This window comes from Hyperoodon ampullatus, assembly GCF_949752795.1.
Source record: "Hyperoodon ampullatus genome assembly, chromosome: 12".
Classification (NCBI taxonomy): Eukaryota; Metazoa; Chordata; class Mammalia; order Artiodactyla; family Ziphiidae; genus Hyperoodon; species Hyperoodon ampullatus.
Window position 1 is genome coordinate 53849926 of NC_136925.1, and position 7173 is coordinate 53857098.

A 7173-nucleotide genomic window follows, 5' to 3' on the forward strand; every position below is an offset into this window, starting at 1 on the left:
GGTTTCCAAAACCAGCACCAAAGAGGGAGCTGTGACAATCTGGTCCAAAAGGACTCCTCTACCTAGTATGCTTTATTATTGATGTTGAAGCCGGAAAATCAATATTTCAGCTGATTTATTATCTTTAATTTTCTTCTCCTTACATTTTCTTCTAGATCCCCAAAAATGTAAACAAAAATTGTTTTCTATTTTATTTTAATGGTAACTGCTTTTCCCTGTAGCAGTTATATGTGCTACTCTATTTTCCCTATTATACATGTTTTAAGGCTTGCCTGCTGGTGATTGGTTGATGCCAGGGCATAGAAAGATCATGGCGTGTAGGGGAGCTACATGTGGTTTAGAATCACTGAAGGGTGATGTGTGACCTGGGAATCAACAAAGTAAGGCTAGAGATTATGGCAGGAGGGGTTTCTGCCTCACCTCCCTCTGCTCTGGGGGAGGAAGTGAAGCTACCTCAGTATTTTTAGTGGGAAGGAGATATTATCAGGCTTGGTCTATCACCATCACTCCAGTGGTAATAGTTTGGGGTGAAGGGAGATACACTAGAAGCTGGGATGTTTGTCAGAAGGTTGTTGCAGTCATCCGTCCAGGTTAGAGATGTAAGGATCTCAACTAGAGCAGTGGTAGTAAAGATTGAATGGAGAATATTAAGAAGATGAAATGAGCATGTCCTGGTGATTGACTGGGCACAGGGATGAGTAATGGATGATGTCCAGGGTTCCAACTGGGTGACTGCATGGATGGCATGACACAAACTGGAATAGAAAATAGTGGAAAGAGGATGTGTTTAGGATCAGACAGACATCCTGAACATGAGAAGCCTATGGAACAGGCACAGAGACCTGCACAGCAGGCTGTTGAGTATTCAAGGCCAAAGCTGGATAGTGATTGCAAACGTGAGGAGCAGAAGATGCCTGCATGAGACAAAGAACTACTGAGTTAAGATACCCCATACAGCGCTAAGGTTCATTCCGTTGCATTGTCCCCCTGCGTGATATGTATGTTTAGCAAAGAGAATTGGCACGACCCAATACCCATGAGACGGGATCAGGCAATTCCAAAGTTATTACAAGAAACTTATATTCGAGTTACTAATGAGATGAAATTGCTACGTTGTACTACTAGAAGCTGCAGAGAGCAACACTGGCTTTGGGGTAATGTGCTTCTGTACGACTGGATGGCTGCATGCACTCCATTTGTTGTATACATCAGTGAGCCTCATCGTAGAATTAGAACTTTAAAAACCGATAGGCTGCTGTTAGTTGCCTCTAAGACAAACCTGCTAAAGAAACACAGGCCACTGCTGTTTGAACTCTGGATGTAGAAAAAGAAAAACTCAAGAGTTTTTTTCCTCTTCTCCTTATCCTTTAAAATTAAAAATACTTCCCCTTTCTCTTTTTTAAGTAACTATTTAATAACTTTTGGGTAGCAACATAAAAATTACAGGGGAGGCCAGAATGGGGAAATTTTTAATTAAACTGGGGGTTTTGTTTGTTTCTTCATTATTAAAAAAAGTTGGGCCAAAATCCCGATTTCCCTCTACTCTCTTTTTATATATACTTATGCATTTGGCAGAGTTCATGACAAAACCTCTTCCCAGCTGAGGACGGGCCAAAAACCTTTTCTGAAGCTCCTACTAATTTGGATTAAACTAACTGGTCGAAAGCTTCACACAAATTCTGCCAGGAAATGTCATAAGATCCCTTGACATTTAATTCTACAAACAATCTTATCTTTTGGAGCAAAATAGAGAATAAAAATTTATTTTTTGATTTATGCCTTTGTTAGCTTGTTTTCTTTCTTAGTTTTGGAAAAACAGATCAAGAACCTAAAAACAACAGAACTTTGTTTTTGCCTCCAGTCTGGCTTCTAAACCCGAAGAGAGGAACTTGCATGATGCTAAGTGGGTTCCTGAGAGAGAAGGGCAAGATGAGTGCTGTGTAACGAGCGAGGCTGCTTGGAGAAGACATGACGCGTTTCCACGAGCTGGGAGTCGTCCAGGAGACTCAGTCCTGCAGCAGGTGATGTCACCTAGTGCACCAGAACCAAGGGTTAGACCTCAAAGCCTATCAAGTTGATCTCTGTATACTTTGTTGCCATTCTTAGCAATGAAAAAGACACAGCCCCTGTCCTCAATGAGCTTATAGTCGGTCGGGCTACAAGTGGTAGTAAACAAGGAGGTAAGTAGTCAATTCAAATAGTTGCCAGTCTTACCAGAGCGGTAGTCCATGGTGAATATAAGAGGAACATTTAACCACTTCGAATAGTGTAGGGTGTATTAACCATGCGTTTCTGATTTTTTTTTTTTTTTTTTTTTGCGGTACGCGGGCCTCTCACTGTGGTGGCCTCTCCCGTTGTGGAGCACAGGTTCCGGGCGCGCAGGCTCAGCGGCCATGGCTCACGGGCCCAGCCACTCCGCGGCATGTGGGATCTTCCCGGACCGGGGCACGAACCCGTGTCCCCTGCATCAGCAGGCAGACTCTCAACCACTGCGCCACTAGGGAAGCCCATGTTTCTGATATTTTGACATGTGGGACCTTGCTGATCTTGGAGAGACTGCTCCTTCCAGGGCAGGCAATTCCTAGAGGCGGTAAAGGACTCGCCTGCTAGTGTGTCTCTCATATGCAGACTAAGCAGCTCAGAGCCCATATACCCCTACGTCCTCTCTCAGCCCCTTACACTCTGGGCCACTATTCCCATGTCATAATCACTCAAGGGCCAGATACGGACAACTAGGGACAGACCCTACACCCCAGAGCCCACTGAAACTATTCAAACTAGCCCATTCCAAGCCTGCTTACCCTACCTCACAGTTTGTTCCTGTGGGAACCCCAGTAAAGGCTCTTGCCCACATTTTCCCCTCACTCCCCTCTGCCTCCTGACCAACGTGTGTGCCCCTGCATGGCAAGACATGCTGTCTTTGGGGAACTTTGAGGGACAAACTATCTTTTCAATGGCAATCATATTCTAATCTGTTGGTCTCAGCTTACTTGAATAATCGTAAAATCTACATTTTAAGATATAAGGGGTGGGAGAGGATGACATCTAAGTGGACTCCTGAAGAAGAAGCAGTGCAAGTTGCCAGCTGACGTCAGGTTGTGTGGGGGCGAGGGGGATTCCAGGCAGAGGGAAAAGCACATGTGGAGAACAATTCAAGTAGTTCGCATACTTGGAGCTAAACTAAAAGTGTTGGGTGAAGAGAAGAAATGAAGCTGGAGAGGAAATGAGGGCCAGATCATAAATATAAAGGACTTACGTGCCTTTCTACAGAGTCTGGGCTTGAACTAGGAGAAGTTCCCTCCCTACGATGATCGTTCCCTTTATGCTGTTGTCAAGGCTCTTTAGGAAGTTGTAGCTTCTTGCAAAATGGCACCCCGTGGCTGAGACGCTTGACAAAGGTCCTATGGTGGTGGAGTTTGTGGCTTTGCCACTGCTCTAGGGTCTGTTCCTTTCTTGGTTCTGGGTCTCAGTTAATGACCGCTCAGTGGGGCAAGCCACATACTTAAGGCGGCCTGAAGCAAAGCATTACTACCTGGGAGCCTCAGTTTCTTCATCTTAGGCTCCCAGTTACACTGTGTGAAAGATTTCCCACCTAAATGCTGCAGAAACCTCCCTGACCCTGACTGACAGACACTTGCTTCAGAGCCAAGAAACAGTCTTGAGTTGGCCTCCTGCATTGAGGGAGATGCTTTTTATTGGTTTCACTCTTCACACAGTGCTGACGGTGTAAGCCTGCAGAAGAGCAAGCTGACAAAAATAAAGACTCTTGCGTTGCCGGCTCTTGTCTGTCCTTATTTCCAAGGACAAACACAAACCCTGTCTCCGGGAGCTGCTTCTTCAAGACAAGACAAATGAGCTGTTGAAGTGTCATGATTTTGAAATCCTAGCAATAGACATAAAGGATATTTTATTGATCAACCTCAAGGAGTCTCTCATAAATAAAAAACGGTTTGTGATTCAAACACTGTTGCTTGTTTCAGAGCTTTGCCTTGGGGTCCATTGTTCTGATGTCTAAGACCTGGAGTGTTCCCTGAAGGAAAATGGCTCAGAACCCCGAGCACTTGTCTTTCCCATCTCCTTGAAGTAGCCTACCCAGAGCATACAGTCTTTTTTTTTTTTTTTTTTTTTTGAGTCACCAAATTCTGATGACCCTTTAAAAACCCGTCAATAATGAGGATGAGAGGGAGGGCATTTGTTTGTCATCCTTCCTTCCTCTCCAGTCCCCTCCCTCTATCATTCCCTTCTTGCTTCTCCTTCAACATTTACTGAATGCCTGATGTATACCAACCACCGTGGACAAAAAGATGATAAAAAGCCTGTTTCTTGGGCTGAGAAGCTATATACGTAGTCTGGTTAAGCTAATTTTTGTTACACTATTAAAAATCATATTCTGAGTTCCAAACTCTGGTACTTAAAAAAAAAAAAAAATCAGACACAAAGCTAGACTGTGCCACTTTCAGTATAATACTGTTCTCTTGCTGAGGGACTAGTGAGGTTAGGAATGGTGGGGAGATAGGCTGGGAGATATAGTCAGTCTTAAAAGAATTGAAAAAATTTCTCCTTCAGTGTATATTTATTTTTGGGGGCTGCACCGTGGGGCATGTGGGACCTTAGTTCCCCGACCAAGGATCGAACCCATGCCCCCTGCATTGTGAGCGTGGAGTCTTAACCACTGGACTGCCAGGGAAGTCCCTTAGTGTATATTTCTTTTCATCCCTTAACCATTTTCTTTAAATGTTCATGTTTCCTCCTATAAAGCTCTACAGTTATCTTTTTCATGCTTCCTCCGTGTTCTATAAAGTTCCACAGTCCTTTAAACATTTTTGTTAAATTTGGTGAATAGGCAATAAGTTTACATGGTTTAAAATTCAAAACAGCTTAAAAGGATATACCCAGTGAAAAGTTTCCCTCTCCCCTCTTTCCCTCCCAGTGGGTGCCTCAGCCACCCAGCTCCCTGCCCTGGAGACAACCACTGTCACAGATGGCTTAGCTCAATGTCAAACAACATTGGATAGTCCAAATGTGAAGCCATCATTGCAACACACATGTGGAACATGGCAAGAACAAAGTGTGACCGACCCTTTCTAGTTGGGCCCCAACAAGCGTCTTCCTGGCCGGTGTCGTTTGAGCTAATAGAAAGAGACCGAGTTCGGTTCAGAAGCAAAGGACAGTTTTATTCTTTGATCAGAGACTGGAGAGGTGAGAACTCGCGCTCTAGAGTCCACGCCCTCCCTGACAGGCTGTGATCAGGGCTGCTTTACAGGGTTCTCCTGGCCGGGAGAAGGGGTGGAGCAGAGCTCTCACGGGTCGGGCACTGGCGCAGGCGCAGGCGCGCCGCTATGCTGCTGGGGCTCCAGGTCGCGGGGCGGGGCCGGGGCGGGGGCGGGGCCGGGGCGGGGCGGGGGCGGGAACGGGGTGGGGTGGGCGGGGCGGGCAGCGTCTCTGCACACGCCCGCCGCCATCTTGAATTGCGGTGTCGAGCGCAGCGCTTCTGCCTCAGGTCCACGAATGAGGTGTCAGCGCAGCGTTTTGTCACCGGGAGCTCTGGTCTGAAGGGCCGGGGCAAGGCCTCTGCACGCGGCACCCTGTGAGCAAGTGAAACTAGACCAAGCACAAAGGAAAAGGAAAAACAAAAGGTTAGACTTTATTACCTGGATTCTATTTTTATTTCCCAGGAATTGTTGATGGGCTTTGCCGGTAACAAAAGAACCAGAAGTGAGAGGGTCCCTCCCAGCACCATCAGGACAGCTCTGACTTCATCTGTGTCTACTTCTCATTGTTAACCTAAACATAATAATAATGTTTCCTTAGCTATCTCCCTTGAAATGAGAGTCTATTGAGATGATGTGTATAAATGCATTTTAAAAGATTGTTCTGTAAGGGAAGAGAAAACCCAGAGCCTAAAGCTAAACCCATCAGGCATATTTGTCATGGGAAGGAGTCAAATCCTCCAGGCTATCGTCCAAGAAAGTCTTTCACTTGATTTCAAAACTTCCAATGAAGAGACGTGGAGGGGCCGTTGAGCTCAGTAGGGAAAGGGAAAGGATGGATTTATTTCCTGTCAATTTTCAGATTCTTTCTTGAGGCCTCCCATGACCTAGTGGAGGCAGTGCCCTTTCTTAGGTGCATAACTAAGCAAAGAATGCGACTCCTTTTGTAGCTACCTGATCGGCCACCTTTGGGATCAGCTGAGGCTTATTTCCCGGGCTGCTTGATTCCTTTCTGGTCCGTGGAGTGGTTTCCAATCGAGAAAAGATCTGGTCAAGGTTACTTTGAAAAACATGCGGGTTTGGGAGAAAAGATAGATTGCTGGAGGACTGTTTCTTCAGGGTGGAGGTCACCATCCTCCCTGAGGCAAAGCGTGCCCTTTACTTGGGAGGAAGTTGTACTTCTGGAAGGAATGCGGACTCGGTGTGCCGTTGAATATGCATGTGTGAAGGGGACTTGGCCTGAGAGCCCGGGCTGGAGCCCTTGTTTTTCCACAGAAGATAAGAAGCAGGGACGGAGATAAGGCGGGCTTTGATGTGTGTGTGCCTGCACCTGGCCCCAGAAAGGCTGTGTCTAGTGCAGATAGCAGCTCGGGTAGGCAGCCCACTGAGTCTTGTGTAGTGACAAATAGCCCTGCAGTTATGTGGACGAGACCGGTGTCCTCTGGTCAGTGAATTCTGGTGCCATTTTATCAAAGGATCCCTCATCTTATGCCCTTCGTAGACTTTTTTTTAAGAGAATTATGAATATGTACATACTCAATAAATGATAAACCTGTTTTGAGCATTAATTTTCCTTTACAAAGCAGCCTAAGCAAAGCCCCTGGATGCCTGGGAGACTGTCCAAGGTTGCAAGACTTCACTGCCCCCTATCTCCCTCTTTACTCTTCTCCGTCCCTCTGTGGCAGGAAATAAAGTTTATTCCACAGGTAACTGTCTGATGGTGTCTGTGGTTTATGTCTTGACTTTCGGATGCTGGGAATTAAGTCTTATGTGTTAAGTTTTCTTTGGAGTTATTTATCTTCCATATATTAGGGAAAAATCAGATACTTTTCAAGGAGAGTCTTTTGGTGAATCATATTGGGATATCTGGGTGGACATACTGTTTCTATTCCTTGCTCTGTTAGGGGATCTCTGGAGAAGTTTAGAGTCCCCAGTGATTGGAAGGGATTGGTGGCTTTTTGGT